Genomic DNA, 15,462 nt, shown 5'->3' on the forward strand with positions numbered 1-15,462 from the left:
CACAAGTCTCTAACACCGAACTGGGAAGTTGCTTTGTACGACACTGCTTCCTTCCTTTTGTTGGGGCTGGCACCAGGTGGCAGACTCGGTGGTGTCTGCATGGTCTGACCATTCACTCTTCTCGTTCCTTCTGGATTCTTGTTTTGAACAATCAATAAGGCAAGAGATGCAGCTGGGACAGATGGTGGCATCTTCAGTGTCACCTTGATATAGATTGGCTTTTGGTAGTGGCTGCCTGACTCCACACATTGGTACCCTGGCAGTTTTACCACCACAGGACGTCAATCACAAGCATATGGACCAGGAAAGATTGTGTGAAAGCACTCTTGCTTCTTGGTGGCTTTTGTTCTTTTCCATCTGACATCCAGAGCAGCTTCTTTGTTACCAGCAGGCATCCCTTCTTTATAACACGAAATTGCTTGTTTCCTCTTCCTTGTCACAATTTCCTGTTGAACTATAGTTCATATTCTAGTTAAAATCCCGATATTAATTTCCAGTCACATACCCGGCCCCAGGGAAGAAGCCGTGGTAATGGCTGTAGAAGGGAGCTCTTGTCTCTGGCTTTGGATGGGTGCAGGCATCAAGGCGGCTAGCAGACATTGCCAGGCTTTTGGTCAGAGCTGTGGTGGGGTGTGCTTGCTGCCTCAGTATGGGCTTGGTGAGAACACTGTCGCTCTTAAGGAACAGCTACACATCCAGAAGTACATGCAAACAGTCCTCAGGCAGCTCACCCTTGTTTTGCTGCCTCTTCAGGAACAGTGGAATAAGCAGCCTCAGAAGAGGTGTCATGGGGAAGGGCCTCCTGCCCTTTGGGTACTTACTTCTGGCGCCATGTTCCTTGGAGTGGAAGGAGCTATTAGAATTTCTGAAATAAATTGGATTTATGTTTGTTTCGTTTTGGATGTGGATTCTAGTTCAAGGCTGTCAGGACTTGAACAAACATGTGAAGTGCTCCAATCCTAAAAACAGGGAACTAGAGGTTTCTCTCACCTGCTCTTCTGATTGCCCAGGCTCCTAAGTCCTGGATTTGGGGGCATTTCCCCAAGAGTGTCCTGTCTTTTCTTTCTGAAGTCTTCTCATCTTTTTATTTCTTCAGCCACTCTTACCTAGAAGCTCTTGGTCTATATGTTATGTCTAGTCCTTTGTTTACATTGCTGAGTGTAATATAGGGAAAAGCACAGCAAAGAGAATTCACGCAGGTCCCAGGGCACATGGCATCTGAAAGCCTGCAAGTGACATCTTTACCATTGTGAATCGTGAGATGCTTGCTTGCATTGGCCTATATCCCTTCGGAGAGCCTGAGCTACCCAGCTTTGAGACAGATTACAAAAGGCTTCTAGAATAAACACCCGGGGATGGAGAGCAGCATTAGAGCACAGAGAAAAGCCGAGTCAGCATATTCCACTCCTAACTGTTAGTATCAACAGCATTTTTCAAGGGCCAAGACATGGCACACAAAGAAACAGCCCTTGACACTCTTAAGCTTCCCTTAGAAGAAGAAGGGTGGAATCAAGCTGGCTTATTCTGTTCTTATCATACCTCAAAGCATCTTAGCAGTGATCCAGGTGAAGCAGATGTCTCACTGTAGGTGGAGGTTGTTGGTAAATAGTGGTGAAACAGGTAGACCCAGTCTTCACCTTTCTCCAACTCCCACTTGCTGATGCCCAAGACGCCCAAATCATGAGCGTATATAACCCTAGAAATGCCACCAGATGTGGGATCTCACCAGGAACCCGAATCTACCAGTCCCCACCATAGAGAGGACTTGGCTGGTGAGGGGCACTTGGCTATAATGCCAGTGCTGTTTTATTTGCTTACCTGATCCTTACTTTTCATTTATTTGGAAACTTTCAACCCCACCCACTCCCTGTCTACTGTCTTCCTTCCTCCCCTCACTCCTGCCTTTCTTCCTTCCTTGAAACTGGGACTTAAACCTAGGGCCTTGAGCATCCTGAGCAGGTACTTTGCTGCTGAGCCACAGCCCAGCTCCCCTGCCTTCTTCTTAGACTTTCCATGTCCCCAGTCCTTCATGATTATTCCCACTTCTTCTACTCACCTTGAAGGCCTACATTTCATTAGCCCTTTAGTTGTGTAAGGTTGAACACAGACTTTATTAACCATCGGGTCAGTTTTGTTAGGATCAGCTGACTAGGAAACACAATGGCATATGGGATTGGTTTTCTGAAGGCACCCTTTAAATCTATAGTTAATTTTGTTCAATACAAGAGGATCTTAACTCGAAAGAAAAAGAAAATATTTAGAAATTGAGTGAAGACACCCTTGATTCTGTTATGATACCTTGGCAGGTTCTGTCTTAATGATTTGTACTTAAGAGAGCAGGTTGTGTTTTTAAGCTGTAGGCTTTCTGTAGTGCTTCATAGCCAAATTGACTGTGAGACAGCCAGGTTCTCCGTGTTTCAGCAGAGATGGGAATATTTGATAGAACAAGGCTAGTTTTTCTGGTTGTTGCCCACAAGTGAGCTGACCCAGTTTCTAAAAGTGTCATCTATTCTCCAAGGCATTTTCTATTAACAGTGGCCACATATGTATTTGTGTGCGTGTATGTATATATGTACATGTGTGCATGTCTTTTATTGGCAGAGAGGATGTCAGGTTTACTTTGGTCTTTTTACATGTTTTAATTCCATAGTGTCTCAAAAGGAAGTCACCTCTAGCCCAGAGTCTCCAGCTTATTAAAGCATGACCAAAGGGACTTTTTACATCCATCCTTGTGTCTGGTTAGGAAATCTGTCTCTTACATTGATGTCAGGACTGACAGCATTAATCAGAAAGCACACTTTATACTTTTAACTACTAAACAGATGCATGTTATTGCCAGTAAGTGTTGAAGAAGGTCTCCAACCCTGGGAGGAGGGTGGCTTAGTGGTTAAAGTGCTTGTACAAGCATGGAAGTCACAGTTGGAATCCCAGAGCCCATGCCCAAAGCTGGTCATGGCGGTGCTGAACAGGGCATACCTTTAATCCCAGCAGTGGACAGCAGAGATAGGAGGACCTGGGGGCATCGCTGGCCAGCCATTCTAGCCCATAGGTGAGCAACAGGCTCAGTAAAATACCTTGTCTCCAAAAACAAGGTGTAGAACACTTGAAGAAGACACCAAAGCCACATGTGCATGCATGGGCAGGGACACCCATGTGTACACACATGCTCTTAACTCCTTCCACTCAACAGGCACACACACACACACACACACACACACACACACACACACACACACACATTAAAAAAAAAAGATTTAAACCCTGGCACTAAAATATTTTTCCTTAAAAAAAAGAAAAAGAAAAGCCTCTAAGGCATCATGTAACAGTTATCAAGATTGTTTTCAGTCCCATGTCAACAGTGTGTTTGTGAGTGAGAGTAAAGAACTCTCTATGTCACTTATATTTCCATCAAAGAAGTTTTAGTCTGGCTTGGCTGTAGAATGACGTACATGCAGAGGACCTAAGAACACCTGGGGGAGGGGCAGGGAGGAGCAGGACAGTTAGTTTACTGAGAACTGTGAGTTCAGATTCCAAGGGATTGAGGACTGTGGGGAATGAAAGCTGGGTTATTTAGGTAGCTGGCCGAGCATCTTTGTCTGTCAGTTAAGACATTGTGCCATTTCCTGTGTGCCAGTGTGAACAATAAAGTGACATTTTGTGACATTAGATATCTCTGTAAGGAATGGGTACAAGCTTTCCAGTTATGTGAAAGGTTGGATTTGAAATGGATCAATACATGTACTAAGTAAGAAACAGCATGTATAGAGTTTCTACTTTAAAGGTCAGAAATCCCTTAGCCAATGCTTCTGGTAATTCAATTATTTTTCATCATTTTTCATTCACCTTTTAGTCAATTGGATACTGAATTTTTATGCCGTTGAAGCCACTGTTGCCCAGACATTGTGTACCTATGGAGATGTCTGTGTGCACTCACCCTGCAGAGATGGTGTGCTGGGATCCTCCCTTGTGTACTGTTGCTAAGGTGTGTTTCTGCTGAGGCTGGCATGCCATTTTCTTTGGAATCTCTGGCTGCCATGATTGTCACTACCTTCTCTCTTGGTCTATTAAAAAGAAACAGGTATAACATTATGTTCACTGAATAGTAGTGTATGCAGATTAATTGCAAAATAGTTCTCACAGTGATGGAAAGTGTCAGTATGGGGAATGTAGCATTGCACTTTGCATCCTGGCCTCAGTGCATGTGTATTCCCAGTAGACAAAGATAGAGACTAAGAACAGAAGGGGCTGTGGTGGGCCATTGAGAGTCTGTGATTTTTACTATTAAATCACTGTAGCTCTAGTTAAGTCTCTAATTCCATTTTCACAGGAAGACTCAGACACTGAAGTGCTCTGTAGATGCAGCCTCTGCGGAGATGAATATTGGTGTATTGGAAGGAACTGGACAGTGCACTGCTGTTCTCTTGTAGCTCTGTGAGCATCTGCCAAAGGAAAAAGCCACACATCTACTTAAGGAGTCAGAAACATTTCATTCCTGTTTTTGTTTGGTATTTGACAAACCAAAAGTCCCAGAACCATACCACAGTTTTATTCTGAAATGTGAAGTTAATTAAAATAACTGTAAAGAACCAATAGCACAATCCAAAACAGATCCTTAGTCTGGTTTTGGAGGGGGCTGGGAGTACTGGATTACTTTGTTCATTTGGCTGATGGCAAACCAGCTTCTTAAAATCCTTGGTGGTTACCTGCCAAGGAGCTTCTACATATCAGTCTTGAAGATGATACAGCTGGGCTCTGATCTCTGCCCACTGGTTCCTCAGCTCCTTGGCATCAATAGGAGAAGGCACTAAGGTCTGGTACCCGGTACTGCTGTCACTCAGCAGTTTCTTCCCTTTCTTAAAGATATCCAACTACCAGCTAGAAATCCCTAAGTCATTGGCTTTGCTCACCAGTGCCTCAGCTCCTAGCCCTTAGTAAGTGCTCAAAAATTAGTTATTTCAAAGAATACCCTTGTCCCTATGGCTCTGTAGCCATGGTATGTAGTCCTCTCTGAGCCATGGGCATGCGCTGAGACTCCAAACATGACTGCTTAGACCTGCACAATCCTATATGGTAGCTGCTAAATGCCTCTGTTATTTTAATTTAAATTGTATACAATTTTAAAAACAACCCTCAGTTTCCCTAGTTATTTCTTGGTTTAGGCTTGCACCTCCCTGAGAACATTAAGAAGCTGGAATGTGAGTGGCACTACTGTGTGCTGTCCTCCATGCTTTTCCTACTGCCCTGAGAACCCAGGGCTCAATAGGTCCATGTGGCTGTCCTGCTGAATAGCATGAGTGGCTGGAGTCATGGCAGAAAATTCTGCTAGATATGGAACTTCACTTAGCTTTCCTGGTCCTAATGAGTTTCTTGCTTGTATTTATAATGCAGCTGTCTGCTTCAGGAAGTGAGGGTTCTGGAACAAGAAGGACCTTCATGAGCTGCTTCACACTGTGACATGTCTGATCCCCTGTGCCCATCACTGCAGCATGAACAAGGTAAGGATGTTTTGAATATGCTTTTTGAATTTTCCTGTATCATGATTTTCTTGAGCACATATATCTGTCGGTGGCCAAAGGAGGTTGCTTTTCTTGCCATTATAGTTTCAGAGGTTGGGTGGTCATGTAATCTCCACAAGCCATCTTTCAGGCAGGGTGCAGGAGCTGATTGACATTTCATGATTCCATGGTCCTCTAGAGTATCTCTTGCATTTCCCAGAGGTGTTTGATAGCTGAAATGTTGACCATGTGTGTGACTGTGTTGACATGACTATTGAAGAAGTCTATAGAGCTAGGTTTCCTGAGATGACTATCAGCTCTGCTAGACCTTAGGCAAGTGACCTAACTTCTTGATGGATCTCTTTTCTCATGTGTAATATGCTAATAACAGTGGGTGAAATGTACTAATTCATGTACCACTTGCCTTGCATAGTGCCTGTCTGTATTACAGGCCTCTTAGAAACATTTGCCACAGTTTTGATGTTGGGACACTGTTAGCCTATAGACATAGCTGCAAGAGAGTCTAACAAGTATGTGCAACATTTCCATTTGTTCTCTGATTGATTTTCTGAGTAGCAATTTATTACCATCTGGGCACATTAGGGATAAGTGACGAGTAAGGTTTGGATTGAGCTGCTAGCAGGTGGCAGACCATTTCAGGTTTGAGTATTCTAATAAGTTATGTACTAGAATCTCTGTAGGCACAGAAGAAACGGTCAGATCTGTGACAGTCTTAACTTTCTATTGTTGTGATAAAACACTGACCAAAAGCAGACTTGGGAAGGAGAACGTTTATTTGGCTTATAGCTTACAGTCCATCAGGGGAAACCAAGGCAAAAACAGAACCAGAGAGAGAGAATGCTGTTTACTGGCTTCCTTCCATGGCTTGCTCAGCTTGCTCCTTTATTACACCCAGAACTACTTGCTCAAGTACTGCCCACCGTGGGCTGGGCCCTCCCACATCAACCATTAATCAAGAAAATGCTTTGTAGACTGTCCTATAGGTGATCTGATGGAAGCATTTTCTCAACTGAGGTCTTCACCCCAGACTATTCAAGTTTGTGTCAAGTAAGTTGACAAAACAAAACAAAACCAGGGTGGTGACCTAGGGGAGACAGTACAGAGGAGGTGAAATTCTGAGTTGGAACCTGGATGGGAAATGGTAATTTTCTGGGAAGACAGGCTAGAACTAGGCACTACAGCTAAAGGGCAAAGCCTGTGTTTGGACACAAAGGCATATGAGAAGGTCTGGTATGCTCAGAAACAGCAGATGTTTGGCATGGCCAGAGCAGAGTCATCTCTCTGCCATAACATGTGGCACTGTGACAAGAGAACGCTGTAGTGAGTGACTATCCTCTGCATTTTAGGATTTTCTCATGATATACCCTTCTTCCCATTCTAGTCATGACAACAAAAATCGTCCCCTGGTATTTATTCCCCTGTGTCCCTTGATAAAGATCCACTGTGGTGAGAACTACATAAGTTGTGGCCAGAGGCCAGAGCCCAGTGACAGAGAGAAGGCCAGCTTTTGAGCCACCAATGGATGTGAAACAGAGGAGAGAGGTTTCTAGAAAAACAGACATCTCATGACATAATGTATGGGTTGTGGTAGATTAGGGGTGCTTTGGTCTTGACTGCAGAAAAGGCTTTTAACCTGCTGAGTTCCTGGTCTAAAGCTACCCCTAGGGGATTTTTCTTAGACCATTCTTGCCTTCTTAAGGGTGGGAAGAGCTAAGGCCCCTTCAGTGTTGCACCTTAATAGGAGTTGTGGCTGCTACCGTATCTGAAGGGGCCTGAAAACCAGAATGAAACAACAATGGAACCAACTATGTGGGAGAATTTTACATTTGGCTGAGCTGACCCCCCCTTGCCCCCCCCCCCCCCCACTAAAAAAAAAAAAAAGGAAGCCTCCTGTTGGATGTCCCATTGTGCCCCACAGGTCCCTATCCAAGCTTAAGTACTTAGCTTTTAACAGGCTAAGAAGTCAGCCTTGGGAGTTTTGAAAGATAGACCACAGTTTTAGTCATGGCTGGAGACCCTGGCTTCTGTTATTTTGAGGTTGGTATTCTGGAAAGTCAAGACAGTGCTTGGGAAACTTCTGATCCATATGTACAGTTCGTGCTATGAGCCAGCTCCAAGTTGCCTCCAGGGCGTCTCAGCAACTGATGTCATGGTCCTGCTCTTTGAGTACACTTAGGAAGCAGACTCTTGGGAACCATTAGGTGTGTCTGTGCTTGGGAAGTTGTGTTCTGCCTGCATGGCCCAGTGAATGCCTTATTTTATATCATTTTAATTGGAAGGAGTGACTAAGCTGGATGTGCCACTCCCCTTGGTCAGCATTCTCTTCTCTCTCTCTCTCTCTCTCTCTCTCTCTCTCTCTCTCTCTCTCTCTCTCATGGCTTTCTTGGCATCAGACAAAGGATGGGTCTTTCTCTGGGTGAGGAAATAGCTCTTCTCAATACAATAAAACTAGAGAATCATCTCACCAGTGAGGTATGTAACAGAATGCTGGAAGTGTGGTTATGGGTGTGGCTGGTGTTCTAAGTGGATTTGTTCCTAGAAAGCTGGGAGACATTTCAACTGTACCTCTTCATTGGATAGACAGACCTCTAATTCTGTCCTTCCTTCCTGAATATCAGCTAGTATGATTTCAGTTAGGAAAAGGGCAGAAGACAACCACAGGGTTCTAGAGTTCTTACTCCTTGAGGCACCAGGGTGATACTGGTGACAGATTTTCTTTGTGGTCTCTCAGGGCTGAACCCTCTAGAAAACAGGAATGGCCCCCATGGCACAAGGAATTGCTAGCTTATTTTAGTAACTTAATCATGGGGCTAACCTAGTAGCTAGTGAACTGCATCTACCAGGCAGGGCTTTTATTTTTTCAATTTTCCCCTTCTTACCTGTGGCTGGGGGTAAGGGTATTCTGTGGCCCTGCTGATGCCGCTGCTGTACTGCGGGCAGACAGGGGAACAAGGTATTCCTAGGCTCACTGTGAATAGACAGCAGTTTCCCGAGGCTAGTATGCGTGGATTATGTTCATTGGATGTGCATTCTAGAAAGTTTACCTCATGCTGACTCACCTTCCTACCACCGTAAAAACAGGCTTAGTGGCTGTACAATCTGAGCCTTACACATTGAACAAGTTGTGAGATGCATGTTTTCTGGGATACCTGGTCCACACCCCACCCCTACCCATTAGACAGGAAGACCATTTTTCCAACTTTCTTAGGCATTTTTCTAAAACTAACTTTTTGATCTTTATGATGATTGACAAATTTCATCTCAATTTTATAAAAAGCCCTTATCCTTTCTAGTTTCTGGAATCATTTTTCCTGGTATTTATAAATATCTACCTCATCTCATGTTATACACGTATATTCCTCACAAGGATGAATGTTTGGGGTTTATCTGTATTCTGTATATGCTGTTATGGCTGTAAAGTAAGAAATGTAGTTTGCAACCAAACAAAACGAACAAACAAAAAACACCAGACAAAATGGGAAAATCAGGATCCCCAGAGGAAAGCAGTGCAGGGTGGATGCTCCTCACTGCATATGGCCTTGGAGGTCACAAACTACACCCACAGTGATGGGGTCTCCTTCTGAAAGCTCCTCCTGTGGCAGTCTCGAGGTGATGGCCCATCACTCTCTCACACAGTTATCACTCTCAAGAAGGTGTGTCCCATGATTTCTTCTTTAGGTTGATGAGTACTTTCCATCTGATTGGAAAACAAAAATACCTTTTCTGATGTCACTCAAAACGGCCCTCTCCCTTTCTGCACCTCACTGGTGACACAGTCTTCTTCCACACCCTTGTCATGTTCCAGTGAGGCCAGCTCGGCTTTGATGGCTTTGTAAGAGAGCAGAGTGCCTTAGCATGCAGAGGGTTAGGAATGCCTCTGATCTCTATTGCACACAGATGCTTGCTGGCGTCATTAACTCCCCATCCCCAAGTTCTTCTCTGAATGTTCCTAGCTCCTCACTATGCAGGCCAATATCTCTACAGTCAACTAAAAAGTAGACCAGAAATTTACTTCATTTCTCCCTTCTTCTACAGTCTTTCTTACTTTTCACATACCACGAAGCAGTGAAATCCAGAATTCATTCCCCTGCTTTATCCACCCAGCCCTTGGTGTAGACATGGCTCTAACTTATCAGTTACATCTTATAATTTATAAATGATCAGTTATATTTTATTTATCAAAAACATTTTACTGAGCACCAGCTCAGGTTCTCACACACATCCTGAGTTCTCTGTGTTATGCTTGCAGTAAACCAATCAGAAAAAAGAACAGGCTGTCTGAACATCCACTCTGCCAATGGTGGAGAGAGCCATCCCATCCCAGGCTTCAAACATGAGCCTGGTGTGACATGGTTCTCCAGCTTGAACTTCCTCTGCTGGGAGTGCAAGCTGACAAGCTGCCGGGTCCAGACAAGGAACGGGTAATAGAAAAGTCAGTCCCTCTCTTTCCTCTCCAGCACAGCTCCGTGCGCGCTCTCATAAAAGGCCCAACCTGTATTTAATCTGCACCAACTTTCATTTCCTGGAGGAGTGGCTAATCCTCCTTGGCTCAGAAATTGAAGAACTATAGCTTTTTAAAAATCTAGTGCCGGGTGGTGGTGGCGCATGCCTTTAATCCCAGCACTCGGGAGGCAGAGGCAGGCGGATCTCTGTGAGTTCGAGGCCAGCCTGGTCTACAAAGTGAGATCCAGGAAAGGCGCAAAGCTACACAGAGAAACCCTGTCTCGAAAAACCAAAAACAAAACAAAATAAAAATCTAGTAACAAAGCAAAGTAAGCTTTAAGTGAGCTTGAAATAAGGAAGGCATTCTTAATTCCTGGTGCAGACATAAAAAAAAAATGCTCTACCTATATATTACCTCATTTTTTCTTTACATCAAAAGATATTATCAACTAGTTTAAAAGACAAGCTGAAGTTTTGTGTGTGTGCATATCTGTGACTGTGTGAGTATGTATGTATGTGTGACTGTGTGTATGTGTGACTGTGTGTATATGTATGTGTGACTGTGTGTGAATGTGTGTATGTATGACTGTGTGTGAGTATGTGTATATGTACATAACACATGTGATGGATAGCTAATTTGTTAATAGTGATTACAAATCAGAAAAACAAATGATACAGAAAATTACTTTAATATAAAGTGAGCAGAAATATAAAACCCATAAAGGAAAACTAAAATTAAATAACATGAAAAGTTTTAAACTTAAGAGTAATCAAAGAAATGCAAATAAATTACAACTGATCAGAATTTGAAATTTTACTCAGTAGAGATAGTAATTGAGGATACACACTGAAAGAACTTATTTTTCAAGAGCAATTATTGTATTCCAAAGCCTAATTCACATACCTTTGACTGATAGATTTCATTTATATAATATTAACTCAAAGGAAACTGCCATGAATGTATGTAAAATTTTTGCCAAGATATTAAGCAAAATGTTACCATTTTCTTAGGTAGTAAGTGTGGTAGAGCCATATAATGAAATTGCCAGGGAGACATGGAGTAGTATTTAGTGACCTAAATAGATAACTTGAGAAGAAGGCAAGTTTCATAGCATTATGTAGGCTTTGCTTATTATGTCTCTGTTTAGAAAGATTTGTGCCTGCCCACAAGAAAGGCTGCAGGTGCATGTCAGCATATTATAGCAGTATCTTTTCACATGTGTGTTTTCAATTCTTCTTCAGCAATGTGGGGTTCCTCATGTTAAAGTAATTTTTTTAAGATACTAAATTATGTTTAAGATATGAATTCCACTTTTTTATGTGTCCTCTAAACATCTTTAACCAACGTATCTCAAGTGCAACGTTGGTTAAAGATGTTTAGAGGACACCTATAAAAGGAGAAAGAGGTTGGCTTCAGCTTTGATTTGAAGAAATCAGCTTTGATTTGGGCATTGCATGTTACTGCTGCTCCAGTGCCAGTTTGGGATCCATTGTAAGCAAGGGGTAGATAATCTAGGTAAGGATGAAGTCTTATGGTTCAGTGTCTCACTTTTTGAAACTAGATGTCACATCATTTCTTCATTTACCCGTTCAAAGATACTGTTGATTTAGGTTTCAAACTGAGATTTGGGAAATCTTGGGGGGACTCTGAGACCCTTCAACCCCTTCAAGTGATTCACCCCAAGATCAGTTTTCATGACACCAAGATAGCATTTATTCTTTCTCTCTCAGACACATGGGACAGTGTTTCAGGAGACTATGTGGTGACATAATCCCAGGCAGTTCTTGAAACATGTGCTTATGTTTTCGTGTTCCTTGGATGGCTTAGTTTTAGTCTCCAATATGATAGTTATAGGAATAACCCACATAAACAGATGTTTTCAGGGTCACCATTAATGCATAAGCCTATGAGGGAATCTTGAGACAAGAGTTGAAGAACCAACTGGCTGGATTAAGTGTGTCCTATGTGTAGGGAGACCTCCTCCATCAAGAAGATAGATCCTGGGGCTGGAGTACTGAGGACATCACTTCTGCTTGTATCTTCTATATCCTTAAGAAGTAGTTGCCCTTAGTCCCTCTAACAGCTTCATTTTCATAGTTTGGGAGGCTAAAAAGGAACCTGCATACAAACTAAAGTGTGATGGGTAAACCCAGTACTGTTGAGTGCAGGGTGTGCAGACTAGTGAGTGGTGCTGGATCACCTGACTGTCTTCACTTTGATCACCCTGGGAAATTTAGTGACACTGTGGGGTGGGACAGGGATATAATTCCTTTCTGAGAGAAACGAAAGTGTATATTTAAAAGGAAACGGGGCCAGGTGTGGAGTTGCATGTCTGTAATCCCAGCATGGAGGTAGAGGCCAAAGATGGCAAGTTTAAAGCTAGCCTTGGCTACAAATTGAGTTCTAGGCCAGCTGGAGGTACATGGGGGGGGGTGGGGGAATCTGTCTCCAAAAACTAAACAAAAAAAAAGTAAGGATTGGCCATCTCATCCAGTAGATGGCTGTTTGTCCTGAAGGAAAGAGGACACAAATCTTATTTTATTTTTTAGTTTTATATGTACTTTTTAATTAATTTTTTCATACAACATGTCTTCATCATGTTTTCCTCTCCCCAACTCCTCCCAGATACCCTTCACCTCACTACTTACCCACCCAACTTTGTTTCTCTCTCTCCCCTCAAAAAAAAAAATCCCCACAATAACAGAAATCAAAACAAACAAGAAAAGATCAATAAGCCAAAAATTTAACAAAATAAAATAAAAGCCCACAGGGGGGAAAAATGGAGTTCGTTGTGTGTTGGCCAATTACTCTTGGGCATGGGGCTTGCCCTGGAGTGTGGTTGGTATACTCAGTGACACTCACTGGAGAAAGCTGATTTCCCCTTGCCACTAGACAATAAGCTCAGATCACTTCTTTATTAAACCCTGTGTCCATTTCTTCCTCTCAGTGCTGGGATCCTGTCTGGTTTGAACCTCTGCAGGTCCTAATGAGTTCTGCATTCTCTGTCAGTTCATATGTGCATCAGTCCTCTTGCATCTGGAAGACAGTCTTTCATTGGAGTCATCACCTCTGGCTCCACTTCCTTGTCCACAAGATTTCTGAGCTTTGAAGGAAGTGGGCTGATGAAGACAGCATTTAGGATTACTCAAAAGTCTCTGACTCTTTGCCTGTTTTACAATTCTGGGTCTCTGTCTTAATTCCCATCACTACAAAAGGCTTATCTGATGAGGGTTGAGAAAGATCTATTGGTGTCACTAGGAATCATTTGTTGCCACATTACAATAATAATATTAGATATTACCTGTGCCCATGACCTTATCTAGTCTCAGGTTTGGGGTTTTTTGTTTGTTTGTTGTTTGTTTTGACACTTCAGCAGTGTTAGGCATGGGTTCCATCTCATAGAGCAGGCCTTAAATCCAACTTAAAAAGTGGTTGGTTACTCCCATAACATCTGTGTCTGTGTTGCATCAGTATATTTTGCAGGCAGGTCACTGTTGTAGGACGCAGGGTTTGTAGCTGGCAGATTAATGATGTTTTTTCTCTTCTGGTAGTGTGGAGAATACCTTCCAGTACTATGAACACTAGTCTGTAGAGGTAAAGCCTCCAGTTAAGCACCAGCTTGCCTTCTCCATGTTTGATGTCCTAAGTATTGTCCTCTGCAGGTTTGGGGAAAGTAACCATTAGCCTTGGCAATAGCCTGTGATGTTTGAAGTGGAGGTGGGGGCAAGGGATCTGTTAGATTCCTTTGGCCAATGCCTGACTCCTCAGGATGTAACTCATTCCTGGCACTGGAAGTTTTACTATGTGACCTAAGATGTCTAGTTAGGGCCTTGTGAGAAGACACATTGTAAACACTTAACTGTGTTTAGGCAATACTTGGCTTTAAGATACATGCAAATGACTATAGAATAGGTACATTTTAGAGAATTGTTTCCTAAGTTTTGTAGAATTGTTTCTCCAAGTTTGGGCCTCTCCTCTTTTGTGTAGAGCCAGAAGTGTAGAGCACTGTGTCTCCTTGGGGATGCAGTGCTTCCCTGAATCTCAGAGCAGCCAGGGTAGAAGAGTCATTGTTGCTTTGTCTAGAGGCAGTTGGCAGGGCTTGGGGTAGATAGATACTGAAAGCCTGAACTAGCTGAACCTTATGTGAGTGGTTGTGATGGTGTGGTCCAAAGAGACCCGAGGCAGCAGGCACTACCTGCAGTGTCCCATGAACCCAGGAGATCCCTCATGAGGGAACTAGGTGCCTGACTTAATAACAGTGCCCAAAAACTGCCAGAGAAGACGAAGGAAAATCCTGGTAATTAGGAGGTACAGTAGGGCTTCCGAGTAGAAAAGCAGGCAGAGGAAAGAAGGCAGGAGATTGTCCCGGCAGTAATGAAATCACAGTCTGAAAGGGCTTGTGGTGAACTGGGATGGGTCTTTGATACGTCTTGAGGTCCCCCTTGAAGATAAGAGGGACTCCGTCACTGCTTCGCAATTGAGTGGTGCCTTCACACACATGTGGTAAATATTCATTTGGGAATCCTGTTCGTCCATATTTCTTGAGGATTTAAAGAGGAGTGCCTAGAATTTTCTTCCTTAGAAACAGGCTTTGCTACACCAGTTCTGAAGAGTTTTGTGCCGGGCTCTTGGGGTACTTGAATGTTGACTAGGTGACTTCTTCTCTGCACCCCTGTATTGAGCTGAGTCTGTGTACCCCAGCTGTGTGCAGAGGCCCTTTCGAAGCTGGCTGTGTGCTACCATACCTCTTGTCAGGCTGATAGCTACTGAATTCGGTAACAAAGGCTAGTAATCTTGGCCTTTGTGAATCAGAGAGGGCTTCTTCTGCCTCCCTTCCCCAGTCCTCAGTGTTGCCCTTTTCTTCTCAATTACTAAGCAGTAATGGATATAATTAGGTTATGTCCTATTTAGTTAATTGGTGATTGGGAACATGATTGTTTAGTTGTTATTTAGTGTGTAGTTGTCCGTCTTTAGAATATTGACTCATTTGTCTGATTTTGCAAACAGTGTCATCATCTCAAACAGCAAGACGGTTTATATGAAGGGAAACAGCTCACAAAGAGATTGCTCCCAAGGCAGGGCTTTCATCCCAGGGCCTAGTTTTAGACCAGTTCTTCCCGCTTCCTTTCTGGCACCAGGCCTTACAGTGTGTGACCATCAGCCGTCACTCTTCTGTGTCTGTTGTCCCAAGGGTTTCCATTTCTGTTAGACGTTCTCACAGAACCCTGCTTTGGAGCACATATGGATCATTGACTTTAAAAAATATAATAAAACCTCATACTGTGTGATAAGATTAATAAGTGGACTGTACTGGATAGAGATGCCTACTTAGAATACATACAACTGCATGTTGCAAAAGTCCTTTAGTGTTTAAAAGTCATTTCTAAACAAATGTTAGTGACAGTGTCAACCCATAAATGGAAACATTGAGACTTGATTAATCATGGTTTCTGTACCCCTCTGGTTTGCCTATTTGGGCTTCTTTTCTCTTCTTTCTTCTTT

General features: G+C 43.1%; 1 protein-coding gene across 1 annotated transcript in view; it reads left to right on the forward strand.

The window, feature by feature from the left end:
• Window positions 1-15,462, forward strand: part of Bach2 (BTB domain and CNC homolog 2) — a 335,948-nt gene that overhangs the window by 77,460 nt on the left and 243,026 nt on the right. Inside the window, exon 2 of the mRNA XM_036179422.1 lies at window positions 5,389-5,495. The gene's annotated coding sequence lies outside the window, so the exon portion shown is untranslated. The remainder of the gene's footprint in view (window positions 1-5,388; window positions 5,496-15,462) is intronic.

Source organism: Onychomys torridus, chromosome 2 (genome assembly GCF_903995425.1).
Source record: "Onychomys torridus chromosome 2, mOncTor1.1, whole genome shotgun sequence".
In the NCBI taxonomy this organism is placed as follows: domain Eukaryota; kingdom Metazoa; phylum Chordata; class Mammalia; order Rodentia; family Cricetidae; genus Onychomys; species Onychomys torridus.